The sequence below is a fragment of the Schistocerca gregaria genome, chromosome 3, assembly GCF_023897955.1.
Source record: "Schistocerca gregaria isolate iqSchGreg1 chromosome 3, iqSchGreg1.2, whole genome shotgun sequence".
Classification (NCBI taxonomy): Eukaryota; Metazoa; Arthropoda; class Insecta; order Orthoptera; family Acrididae; genus Schistocerca; species Schistocerca gregaria.
Window position 1 is genome coordinate 515,167,050 of NC_064922.1, and position 14,346 is coordinate 515,181,395.

Sequence of the window (14,346 nt, forward strand, 5' to 3'; positions counted from 1 at the left end):
CATATCTGTAACATATTTCACCCGTCTTTCTACACACATTTCCCGGGTATCTCTAGCGAAATTCGTCGTGCAGCTTCGTTTTCACATAGCAAAAAAAGTTTTGTGACTGTTTGAAATTATCAGTAAAGTTTGTTGCAAGTCACAAGGTGCTGTCATTCTCAAATAGAGGGAGAATATAGCTTAGTGTCGGCCTCGGTAGCTGCGCGTGCAGCGCGGATATTGATAACCAGAAAGATCTGGGTTCGATTCCCGGCCGGGTCGGAGATTTCTCTCCTTCCGGGGAGTGGGGCGTTATGTTGTCCTCACGTTCGTATCGTTATAATTGACATTACAATTGAGATGGCCGAATGGACACAGCCGAAAAGCCACTAAATTAGCGTGGCTATTGGCGCGTCGTGAGGTACTCTTCTTTTCCACCCCCATCTCACCCTTTGAGGGTAGGTGGTTCTTACCCTACAATGGTTATTTACAGACAGTAAATGATACATGTACCAAGTTTGGTTGAAGTCGATTCAGTGGTTTAGGAGGAAATGTGGAAGATACATACATTTTTTTAATCATGTGGATTACGTATGTTCTGTGGCGGTGTAGCCATTTTATCCTCATGTCGACGTTTTATACAGCGTGTCATCTGCAACAGAGACAAAATCCATACTGGAAATTTTAAGTTAGATCATAACCTCAAAAAATTGTTCCTTCAAGTGAGAAAAATGGCGTATGTCGATTTTGATGTTTAAAGTTACTATAGTGGATCTATTTTGGTTTGTGGTTGGTAGGTATTAGCTGCCTACGAATTATCGTTACTGCTTACATGTGTTTTTATGCCAGTAATGTGGTTTGCGAATGTCATGTATGTACAGGATAACCAAAATGTCCGTTAACGTTTGCAAATACACTAATTGACGGAGTAATGTAGATAGAGACGTAAACCTTGACACACGTGTTGCTTTATTGAAACCAAAAACGAATGAAAAAAGAGGCCAACAGATGGCGCTGCACAGCGATTCGTAATTGTCACCGCATAAGAATCGTGACGGGTGCGAGGTACGCCTATATGTTACAGAGACGCATCATCCCTAGCCTGGCTGATAAACACCTGCTTGAAGGTGCGACTTTTATACAGGGTGGCGCTCCAACCTGTATTGCTACACGCGTAGAAACCTCCTGCTTGGTGAGGATCGCGTGCTGAGCCGCCACTGCAGTCGTGCGCGGCCTCCCTGGTCCCCAGACCTCAACCCGTCTGATTATTGGTTGTGGGGTTACCTAAGTCTGCCATAATCGGCCGACCTTATTAAGGACCAACATCCGACGGCAGTTTCGCACCGTACCCACTGATTTACAGTGCTGTTCACAACGTTGTCCCTCGGCTACAGGCATTGTTGATGAATGACGACCGACATCAGTTGTTGCGCTAATCGTTTGAAGCCCCATCTGTTGGCCATTTTACGCAGAATTTATTCTTTCAATAAAACTCCATGTCATTTCAAGGGTACGTGCCTTTCTGCCTACATTATTCTGCGAAGTACTGACTTTTCAGTTTTTTGCGAAATTTTGGATCACCCTGTTTCTTCCACTGTTCAGGTTTTTAGATGTTCAGAGAATCTTATTCTAACGTGTATGTTTGCCTTTCACATATATGCGAAAGAGAGTCATTGAGGGTTTTTACTCATTCATTTTATTTGAATATGTGTAGGGTGTTTGTAATCTTGCTCTTCAATGTCACCACGATTCGTACTGAGTATGTAACAAAAACGATAATGTACTGCCTACGTTGTTCAAAAATACGATAAAAGTTTTCTTCGGAGATGTACCTGATGCCGGAAGGAACACGCACTGCGGCGACTTCAGTCGTTATGAAATACATGAAATGAATTGGCAGTTGCGAATACGGAGAACCATCAGCTGTATAGTGGGATGACGACAATGAAAATTTGTTTTAGACCGGGTATCGAACACGGATTTCTCGCTTATAGCGAGCGGTCGTCTTAACATTGGGCTGTTGGGCACTCCCCAAAGCCAGATGCAAACTTCCATATTAGGTCAACCATATGTCTGCAACCTGCACTCGTACATCCATTACACATATCCTCGTCCAGATGATGATGATGATGATGATGATGATGTTTGGTTTGTGGGGCGCTCAACTGCGCAGTTATCAGCGCCTGTACAAATTCCCAACCTTTGCTCTGTCCAAACTCGCCACATTCATGAATGGTGATGACAACACAAACACCCAGTCATCTCGAGGCAGGTGAAAATCCCTGACCCCGCCGGGAATCGAACCCGGGACCCCGTGCTCGGATCCTCGACCAGGGTAGACATTTTAATTGAAAGTCACTTCCACTGTCGGCGGATAAATGTGATATCGCAGTGCCGGTGTTGTTCAGAAACTCGATTCAGTTTTCCATCGGACATGTATGCGTTTCAGAAAGAACAGGCACTGTAGCGACTGCAGCCATATGAAATAACGGAAATGAAATTCGCAGTTGCGAATATTGACAACCATGAGCTGTAACGGAAAATCCGGGTTCGAGTCCTGGTGCAGCACAAAGTTTCATTGTTGTCATTCCATTATGCAGCTGATGATCGATCGTATTCACAACTTTGAATACATTTCATGTGTGTAATGAAAGTACCTCTCATCATCTCATATAATCGTAAAACTTGTCTGTTAATTCCAGTAACTGAAGAAAGAGAGTACAGTACTGGTCATGTTCTTTTCGATACAGATATAGGTTACAGCAAATTCTAACCTCTCTTGTCTAGCCAAAAGCTGACAAAGACGATCGGACGTAGTGTGACCAGGATATCGGCCGGTGTTACCGGATGAGTTCTGGCGACGGCGTCTGGACCGTTGCCGGTGCCACTGTGAACACAGCCAAAGTATTTTGTGGGTGTCCCTTTCTCGACGACAGCATAAACACGGAGGCAGACAGGGAACACACGTGGGGCCGCCGAGTTCGGCGGCCGGCGCGCTGTCGTCAGTCGCAACGGAAACGGCAGGCGCGGCTGCGGCTGCGGTTCTGTCCCCGGGGCAACGCTCGCCAAGGCGGACCGCGCTCCGCGGGAGGGCGCCGCCTGCTTCCGCCCCCCTAGACGTGCACTTCCTGTGCCCGCGCAAGCGCCCGGGGCGGCAACACACACTACGCCGTAGTTGTGCGGGCGGCCCGCTCGTAGGGGCGCAGGCCAGTTCCCTGATAACGCCGCAGAGGGGAAGATTGTGTCTGCGATGTACCATCTGACTTTCGGAAAAACATCGTCTACACAATTCCGAAGATCGCAAGAGCCGACAAGTGAGATAATTTTCGCACAATCAGCTTAACACCTCATGCATCCAAGTTGCTGACAAGAATAATATACAGAAGAATGGGAAACCCGAGGAAGTGCTAGATGACGACCAGTTTAGCTCTAGGGAAGGAAAAGTACCAGAGAGGCAGTTCTGAAATTTCGATTGATAACGGAAGCAAGACTAAAAAAAATTAAGATACGTTCGTAGGATTTGTCGACCTGGAAAAAAGCTTTCGATAATGTCAAATGCTGCAATATGTTCGAAATTCTGAGAAAAATTAGGGGTAAACTAGAGAGAAATGAAAACATTCACTCTTTTTGTAAATAACCTGTTTTAGCCGGAGACATTGCACCAGTCCATATAATCTCCACACAATATGTCAACCAGCAGGACCAACATTTGGCATAAAACTAAGCCTTTCAAAAACAGCCCTCTGCCATCCACTCTTCCTACTACAATTTCCTGGATAGAGGAATTTATCGACAATCTCGCTTTTCCAGTGGTCCTATTCCGACATTATACACATCGAGTGAAAGATGACTAAACATGGGGTCTGAAAATGGATACTTAAAATGCACACTTTAAGAGGTACGAGCTCTTGTTCATCTTCGCTAGTGTGAAACACCTCTCTTCTATTGAACTATTGCTCATATCTCTTAAGATATGCATTTTACAGCCCACGTTTACTACGACACGTTTCTCTTCTTTTGATCCATACTGCTTCCTCCCAAAACATGAAAAGCATAGAACTTACAGTAGAAGGGACGTGTTTCGCAGTATCGAAGATGAACAACTGCTCCTACCTCTTAAGGTATGCACATTAGAGCCCTTGTTTACTAGTCATTTTTTTCTTGTTTTGGTGGAAATAACCTGTCGCTAAAGTTTACAGTGTCTTCTTTCTTTCTTGGGGCATCCTGTATAAGTACATAGCTAGCTGCTATCATTGTGGTGTAGCTTGCTGAGTGCCGATAGAAACATTATTGATGGATTTAAACTTTGAATGGCGCAGATACATCGGTCATTTGCTGGCAATGATTTTTCTGCTGAGCTACGTGGAAACGCTACGAAATTTTACTCAGGGGTTGAAGCTGCCACTACTTATTACGGGAGCTTACAGCACACGAAATGCAGGTCCTTGTTACCACATAATTAGTACTTATTTTTACTAGTGTTCCTAAGCTACACTGTCTATATTATTTACTCGTACGTCTCCTTAACTGTTTTCATAAAACATGAAGTTTCTCGAGTGAGAATGTATCAGCGTTTGTACAAGTAGATAGAGGGCTGTGACCATTAAGTAGTATGGCACACACAGGTTATCAGGGTAGTTGTTTTAGGCTTTTTCCTACACTCTATTGCCCGAAACATGAAATGGGCCTAAATTCTTCATCATTTATTCCAGCCACACAAGCGACGAACCTAAATTATGAGCTGTTATCAGTTTACTCAATTTTTCTCTCTCCAGTTTATTTGAAAATCTATACTACTGTCACTAATGGAACAAAAGGCAACTTATAAAACTGTACTGGCGTTGTTCTTGACTGTGACCCACTGCCTGCATGCATTCATCATGACATCTCAGTTTGTGCTATTCAGCTAGAAAATATTTTTTCATGCTTACAGTAATTTAACAACAAAATGCTTCACACTTCGCTGCAGACCAGCTAACACAACGATTGTGCGTAGGGAGTTGAAAGAATGTAGTACAATGATCGAGCAGTTAATCATGACACTTACTGTAACTTGAAAACTCTTCTGTTAGTCCGTCTTTGCGTAGAACAGTATGGGATTGTGAGTCTGCCTTGGATGCAAAGCAGTTTTGTTTACATTCTTCCCCAAATTACTGTCAGCAAAAATTTCCCATTCATATGTGAATTTATTTATTCTAAAACATTCAAAATTAGCATCGTTACATGATGCTACAAAAACGATATTATATGTTTACTATCTTGTAGCGGCTATTGTATTGTGTGAATAGTTTTGTTATACCTTTTTACCTTTGAACCACTGCTTGGTTTCTAAATTTGTTGCCGTTTCTTGTAATATTTTCTCGTTTGTTGGCGTTTTCTCAGCGAACAGTATGTTATCTGCAACGGTATGAGCAGTTGTTATTTAAAAAAAATATATGAAAATGTGACCTTTCAAATGTGCGTGTTAAATCTTATGGGACTCAACTGCTAAGGTCATCAGTCCCTAAGCTTACACCCTACTTAACCTAAATTATCCTAAGGACAAACACACACACCCATGCCCGAGGGAGGACTCGAACCTCCGCCAGGACCAGCCGCACAGTCCATTACTGCAGCGCCTCAGGCCGCTCGGCAATGTGAACTTTCATACATCAGCTTTATACTGTTGGAAATTGCGACAGTGTTGTGGATAGAATTGTGGCGGGCATGAAATGTGCAGCTTGTAGAGATAGTTGGTGTGAGCTTGACATATTGGGGCTGTCTGCGTGCCACACTTGGTGTTCAACACACATATAATATCCAAACTGTTGCCTTAACCCAGGACATTGCTAATCATTGTAATTGAAAAAGCTCTGTAAACTCAAAACTATTGAATGCACATAAGAGCACTTCTTATTAGTCATTCGTTTTATATATATATATATATCACAATTCAGTTATGCAGAAGAAATCGGTCGTATTTGTTACTTAATGAGGGTCGCATGACCTGAACTGTTGCAGGACAAAAGAGGCAGGAAAACAAATCTGTTACTTTAAACACTGAGTGTACTTTCTATAAATTGCTTCACAGTTAAGAAAAATATTTATATGTGACTGAGGCAAAAGTGATCGCTTACTAGAAGCTCAGCGAAAGAGCAATAATCTTCGAAAAATAAAGCAAATTATATTCCATAGTGGGATGCACATTGATGTGCTCGAAAGTACAATAAATGATTGCTTTGCGACAGACTGTTGTCTTTACAACTGAAGGAAACCTCTAATTGAAGAGAAGATTGCTATGGAACCGCGATCGGCTCTCCAGAATCTGTGCACCCGGCAAATGCAAGTTAAAACTTGCTCTTTACTGTTTTTAATGTTTGTAAATGATATAGGAGACAATCTAGACTGCAGTAGATGCCGTCGTGTAAAGCCATTAGATGATCAAACCAAATTGCAAAACGTGTTTACATAAGATGTCTGTATGATGCGAAAAGCAGCAAATTGGCTCTAAATGTTGAAAAGTGTGAAGTCATCAACATGATTACTAAAGGAAATCCGCTAAATTTAGGTTGCACGATAAATCACAAAAATCTGAAGGCTGCGAATTCTACCAAATGTTTAGGGATTACGGTTACGAATAACTTAAATTTTAATGATCGCATAGATAATGTTGTCGGGGAATCGAACCAAAGATTGTGATTTATTGACGGAAAACCCAGAAAATTCAACATAATAAAATAAGGGAAATCAGAGCTCGCACGGAAAAATACAGGTGTTCGTTTTTTCCTCGCGCTGTTCAAGAGTGGAGCGGCAGAGAAATAGCTTAAAAGAGCCAGGCACTTAAATTTGGATTAAAGGTGCCAGGCACATAAAATTTGGACTGCAGTGTAATAATATAGACGTAGACACGCGATACATCTCGCGACACACGCGCGCGGCAAAATGGCGTAATTTGTTTGAATTACTGCCAAAGTTTTAAGTTATGCTTTGTGCGTCTTACAGCAAGTAAAAGCCGACCAACGAACGTCACTACATGACAGATAACATTCCAACCTAGTGCCCATCGCAATTCCCAACAGTATAACGCTGACGCATATTTAGTTCACATTTTCATGTATTTTGTTAATAACAGCCGCTAATACCGTTGCAATGACAGTGTATGCCGAAAAACGACAAAAACATAGAAAATATGTCGAAACAACAGCAACAAATATAGAAACTATGTTGTGAGACAAATGTAAAGAGGCATTATAAAACTATTCACACAATGTCGAACCAAACAGTACACATGTAATATCGTTTTCGTAGTTTTTAGTAAGGTTGATAACTTCCCGTGTTCTTGAATAGAGAAACCCCCTGATGAAGGAGAATTTTTCACTGAAACTAATTCGGGGAAGATATTGAACAAAAGTGCTTTGCATTGGGGCGGACCCACAATCTCATACAGTTCCTCACAGGCCACACGTTCTGTGTAGTCAGTGCTGAGCGACGCTCGAGGAGGTGTCAAGAAAGACGCCATGGGACAGTGGGTGGCTGGAAACAGGAGATTTGGAGTGATGAATGTCGCAGTACTCTATGGCAAGCCCATGGAAGGGTCTGGTTGGGGTGCTGTTACGGTATCGGGGTGTTGTTTCGTGGTTGGTGTGTGGTCTTCTTACTGCGCTTAAGAAATTTTTATTAGGAAGGTGTGAAGACATTTCACAGCACTGCGTAGTATGTCCACTTGAAGAAGAGTGCGGAAACAATTATTGTTTGTATGAGCATCTGCGAGGCAACGGTTTGTAGACAGTAACATTCGTGGAATGGACTGGCGTGCACAGAAACCAGATGTTAACCTAATGGGACACTTTTGGGATAAGTAAGAACGTCCGCTTCGCTCTGGACGCCAGTGCACAACGTCACTGACTTCTCTGGTTTCGGCTTCAGAGCAGTAATGGGTTGCCATTCCGCCATTGAAATTCATACAACTCATTGGAAGTGTCCCCAACAGAATTCAAACCGCCATAAAGAGTGCACACATACCATATTAATGTCCACTAATGGGTGTCCGGATGGATCTGCTCAGACAGTTGAGAGAGCTGCATCAGATATTGTGGTACCTCTTGCTTTTGTGGGTAGCACTAGCCTCTCCGAATGGAGTGTGTAGTTTAAATGGTTCCTTTTCTTTCTTTCTTTATTACGAGGGGCGTTAAATAAGTAACGCAGCACTTTTTTTCTGGAAGCAGGTTGGCTTTTATTCATGATTCCAATACGCCTTAGCAAAGCCCTATTTTTTAACGTAATCTCCGACCAATGCGAAGGCCTTACGCAGCCTCACTGGGAGAGCCTGTATGCCTGCATAGTGTTATTCTGCTGGTCGATTTCGGAACCAATGTCTTGCTGCATCAGTAGCCTCCCCGTCATCCACGTACTGCTTTCCACGGAGTGTCTCCTTCACGCAGATTGAAGTCGAAAGGTGCGACATCTAGGCTATAGGGAGGCTGAGGAAGGACAGTCGAATGAAGTTTTATGAGCCCCTCTCGGATGCGCAGACTTGTGTGAGGCCTTGCGTTATCATGGAGAAGAAGTTAGTTTGCATGTTTGTGGCGACGTCTAGCTGCATCAAAACCTCCCCATCAGCTTTGTACTACTTCCTGCCACCTCCGTTACAGACACAATTTTGAAGGTCACGTATAGCGCCGGAACCCATCGGTACTTCATGAAACTACAGGGACTGGAGTGGGAACGTTCCACGGTGTCCTACAACAAATTCCGCGTTTTTTTTCAACCGAAACTGAGCGAGAAAGAAAGTGTTGCATTACTTATTGGATGCCCCTCGAATATTACAAGTAAGTGAGCACCTAGATCACTCATACATCCTTCTTCCACCATTTTACGTTTTTTTGTGCGTGACTGAAATATGTGACTGTGAGTTTTCGTGAGAGTAGCCAGTAGCTGTCTGCTACTGCAATTTCGTGTGCTCCTCCGGTTTTGTCAGTAGCTTGGTCTTCAGAGCTGGTACGGCAACACAAAGAAGAGATAGGATGGCGGGTAACTGCGTCCGCATCTTTGGTGGCCTCCGCTCCACAGAGCTAACACAAGTGATTAGACAGGGTGCGTGGTGAGTACGGACTCATCTGTGGGTAACCCGCGGGTGGTGGTATTTGAAATATTTAGGGTCTGAATTTCCAGTCATTTCATTGCCGTTTCTCTCGGAATCTGGGGTAATCATTTTAGTTAGCGTGTGAATAATTCAGTGTGAAGTTTTGTTTCGTTCATGAGGTCTGGTAAAAGTACTTTGTGTATGAATGAGCTGGGCTCGACGTGTGAAGTAGAGCAAAAGAGACTAGGTTTCGCAGACAGGTATTGCAGTGGATTCGTTCTAAATATATAGAGTTGATCTATTAAACGGAACTGTGAGAACGTTGAGCCCGAATCTTAATTCGTTCATGAGTTGGAACTTGAAAGTTGGTGGCTTTGTAGAGTCGCACTTCGACGTTATTGGTGGTGTAGTCTAAGCCCATTCTTGGTAACTTGTAGTAAACGTGTGCAATTTCAGTGCGTCAGTATCGTATGACACGTGTTTGTAACTCTTGATGAATTTTCCGTTGTAAATCGCTGCCATTTCATTGTGGGATTCAGGGCTTCAACCCCGTACGAACAGAGTAAAAATACACAGAATTATTCAGTCAATCCGTAATATGGAATGTATTTGCTTAAATAAATTATTTGGTGTTTCAGCAATTGACCAATTTAAAGTATTTATGGTACTTGATCAAATTTAAATCATTCTCTCATGAAGTTTCCGATGAACGCCCATGTCTCCAGATTCATGGATCATTTATATGCTTGATATGTTTTTGCCAATTTTGACGAAGTTATAACCAGGATTTGCCTTATGCCTTATGCGCCTATGTGTTGATAAGTTCACGTTCTATCTCTCAGACTTAGCGCAGATTGTCTCAGCTGAATAATCATTGCCGGCCCTGGTGGCCGAGCGGTTCTAGGCGCTTCAGCCCGGAACCGCGCGACTGCTACGGTCGCAGGTTCGAATCCTGTCTCTGGCATGGACATGTGTGGTCTCCTTAGGTTGGTTAGGTTTAAGTAGTTCTAAGTTCTAGAGGACTGATGACCTCAGATGTTCAGTCCTGTAGTGCTAAGAGCCATTCGAACCATTTGAATAATCATTGGATTTTGTGATAGTTCTAGCACTAGTATATTTATTTAGGTTTTTGTAAAATGAGCGAGTGTAACAATGCTAGATTCATTTTCCGAATTCCTGTTTTCTTTTACCAAACTATCCACCCTACAATAGTGTTTAGATTTGATGCATTGAGATAGTTCTTTCAAATTCCGTGTAATGTAGAGTATCACGTCAATTTATTAATATTTGAATACGGTGCCACTGTCTTGTATGGACTTGGTCCACAAATAATGAAACTGTTGCGTAAACTATCTGGATCATACGTTATAATGTTTCACGGGTTCACATCCTTAACGTATTTTTGGAAGAAGAATAAATTGAAGGAGTATGTGATGAAATTGTACGTGCAGTTCTGTTCCCTTAACAAATATGCTGAATATGAAAGATAGTTATCCGTTGCAAGCTTCTTTAAATGCGTATCAGACGGAGGTGGTGTTTAAGGCCTAGAGAAAAGTGAAACGCAACCGTTTCATAGTACAGGATGATCAAAAAGTCAGTACAAATTTGAAAACTTAATAAATCACGGAATAATGTAGATAGAGTGGTAAAAATTGACACACATGCTTGGAATGACATGGGGTTTTATTAAAAAATTAAAAAATAAAGTTCACAAAATGTCCGACAGATGGCGCGTGAAAGATCTCTTGCTCGCGTCGTTTGGTGATGATTGTGTGCTCAGCCGCCACTTGCGTCATGCTTGGCCTCCCAGGTCCCCAGACCTCAGTCCGTGCGATTATTGGCTTTCGGGTTACCTGAAGTCGCAAGTGTATCGTGATCGATCGACATCTCTAGAGAAGCTCAAAGACAACATCCGACGCCAATGCCTGACCATAACTCCGAACATGCTTTACAGTGCTGTTCGCAACATTATTCCTCGACTTCAGCTAATCTTGAGGAATGATGGTGGACATATTGAGCATTTCCTGTAAAGAACATCATCTTTGCTTTGTCTTACTTTGTTGTGCTAGTTATTGCTATTCTGATCAGATGAAGCGCCATCTGTCCGACATGTTTTGAACATTTGTATATTTTGGTTCTAATAAAACCCCGTGTCATTCCAAGAATGTGTGTCAATTTGTACCTCTCTATCAATATTATTCAGTGATTTATTCAGTTTTCAAATTTATACTGACTTTTTGATCACCCGGTATACGAGTGACATAGGGTGTGCTACGTATGTGGAAATGAAGAGGAAGGCAGATAGAAGAGTGGAATGGCGTACTGCTGCAAACATGACGGTGAATACTACAGAAGAAGAAACAGAAGAATAAGAAAGATGACCACGAAGGGATTTCTTGCGAGTATTTACGGATTTACTGGTACGCGAACAGGAAGGATTTATTGGCACGCCAAGGAAAAGAGGCGGGGACGCCCGGCTGGCAGCTGCTCGGCAGACGCCTGTTTGCGTGTCCGGGCGGAACACGGCGGCGTGGGGTGGGAGCGTCTTTCCGCGGCCGCAGTGTCTGGGGCTGAATGCAGCGCGACCAGGGGCCGGCGGCCAAGACGCGGCCGGAAGCGCCCACAAAGGCGCGGCCCTCGCCACCCCTCCCGGCCGCTGCAGCTGCCGCCGCAGCCACTTCCGAGGCATCCGCTGCTCCGCCCAGCCACCGCGGCCAGTTTCTACCCGTCCTCTCGTCGCGCGTAGGCCGTTATCACGGCGTGGCCACGGCGCCTCTGTGGCCGCCTCCGGATCTGAGCTGACATACCGGGTTCGATCCTCGGCACTGCCAGCATTTGTTACATGGCGGCACAACTCCGTCAGTATGGACAGCTGAGGGTGACACTGCGTGACTCAGTGACCACAACACTCCATTGAAATCGCTACGCCTGAGCTTCTCGCAGCGTTAACAGACTGTTGTTGTTGTTCTGGTCTTTGTTCCGAAGATTATTACTAGACTATGTAGTAGCATAACTTAATCGTAGCTAATACTTGGTTCAAGAATCATAAAAGAAGGTCGTATACATGGAAGAATCCTGGAGAAACTAGAAGGTATCAGATAGATTATACAACGGTAAGACAGAGATTTAGGAACCAAGACATTTCCAGGGGCAGATGTGGACTCTGACCACAATCAGTTGGTTATGAACTGTGGATTAAAACTGAAGAAACTGAAAAAAAAGGTGGGCATTTAAGGAGATGGGACCTGGATAAACTGACTAAAACAGAGGTTGTACAGACTATCAGGGAGAGCACAAGGGAACAGTTCACAGGAATGGGGGAAAGAAATACAGTAGAAGAAGAATGGGTAGCTTTGAGGGATGAAGTAGTGAAGGCAGCAGAGGATCAAGTAGGTAAAAAGACGATGGCTAGTAGAAATCCTTGGGTAACAGAAGAAATATGGAATTTAATTGATGAAAGGAGAAAACATAAAAACGCAGTAAATGAAGCAGGCAAAAATGAATACAGACGTCTCCAAAATGAGATCGACAGAAAGTGCAAAATGGCTAAGCAGGGATGGCTAGAAGACAAATGTAAGGATGTAGAGGCTTATCTCATAAGGGGCAAAATAGATATTGCCTACAGGAAAATTAAAGAGACATTTGGAGAAAAGAGAGCCACTTGTATGAATATCAAGAGCTCAGATGGAAACCCAGATCTAAGCAAAGAAGGGAAAGCAGAAAGGTGGAAGGAATATATAGAGGTTCTATAAAAGGGCGATGTACTTGAGGACAATATTATGGAAATGGAAGAGGATGTAGATGAAGACGAAATGGGAGATACGATACTGCGTGAAGAGTTTGACAGAGCACTGAAAGACCTGAGTCGAAACAAGGCCCCCGGAATAGACAACATTCCGTTGGAACTACTGACGGCCTTGGGAGAGCCAGTCATGACAAATCCTTAACATCTGGTGAGCAAGATGTATGAGACAGGTGAATACCCTCAGACGTCCAGAAGAATATAATAATTCCAGTCCCAAGAAATGCAGGTGTAGACAGATGTGAAAATTACCGAACTATCAGTTTAATAAGTCACAGATGCAAAATACTAACGCGCGTTCTTTACAGACGAATGGAAAAACTGGTGGAAACCGACCTCGGGGAGGATCAGTTTGGATTCCGTAGAAACGTTGGAACACGTGAGGCAATACTGACCCTACGACTTATCTTAGAAGAAAGATTAAGGAAAGGCAAACCTACGTTTCTAGCATTTGTAGACTTAGAGAAAGCTTATGACAATGTTGACTGGAAAACCCTCTTTCAAATTCTGATGGTCTCAGGGGTAAAATACAGGGAGCGCAAGGCTATTTACAATTTGTACAGAAACCAGATGGCAGTTATAAGAATCGAGGGGCACAAAAGGGAAGCAATCGTTGGGAAGGGAGTGAGACAGGGTTGTAGCCTCTCCCCGATGTTATTCAATCTGTATATTGAGCGAGCAGTAAAGAAAACAAGGAAAAATGCAGTGTAGGAATTAAAATCCATGGGGGAGAAATAAAAACTTTGAGATTCGCCGATTACATTGTAATTCTGTTAGAGACAGCAAAGGACCTGGAAGAGCAGTTGAACAGAATGGACAGTGTCTTGAAAGGATGATATAAGTTGAACATCAACAAAGCAAAGCGAGGATAATGGAATGTAGTCGAATTAATTCGGGTGATGCTGAGGGAATTAGATAAGGAAATGAGACACTTAAAGTAGCAAATGAGTTTTGCTATTCGGGGAGCAAAATAACTGATGAACGTCGAAATAGAGAGGATATATAATGTAGACTGGCAAGCGTTTCTGAAGAAGATAAATTTGTTAACATAGAGTATAAATTTAAGTGTCAGGAAGTCGTTTCTGAAAGTATTTGCATGGAGTGTAGCCATGTACGGAAGTGAAACGGGGACGATAAATAGTTTGGACAAGAAGAGAATAGAAGCTTTCGAAATGTGGTGCTATAGAAGAATGCTGAAGATTAGATGGGTAGATCAGATAACTAATGAAGAGGTGTTGAACAGGATTGGGGAGAAGAGAAGTTTGTGGCACAACATGACTAGAAGAAGGGATCGGTTGGTTGGACATGTTCTGAGGCATCAAGGGATCACCAATTTAGTACTGGAGGGCAGCGTGGAGGGTAAAAACCGTAGGAGATGAATACACTAAACAGAGTCAGAAGGTTGTGGGTTGCAGTAGGTACTGGGATATGAAGAAGCTTGCACAGGATAGAGTAGCATGGAGAGCTGCATCAAACCAGTCTCTGGACTGAAGATCACAACAAC

General features: G+C 43.1%; 1 protein-coding gene across 1 annotated transcript in view; it reads left to right on the forward strand.

The window, feature by feature from the left end:
• LOC126354033 (tRNA dimethylallyltransferase) overlaps window positions 1-14,346 on the forward strand; it is a 1,733,584-nt gene that overhangs the window by 1,694,794 nt on the left and 24,444 nt on the right. The gene's annotated exons all lie outside the window — the stretch shown is intronic.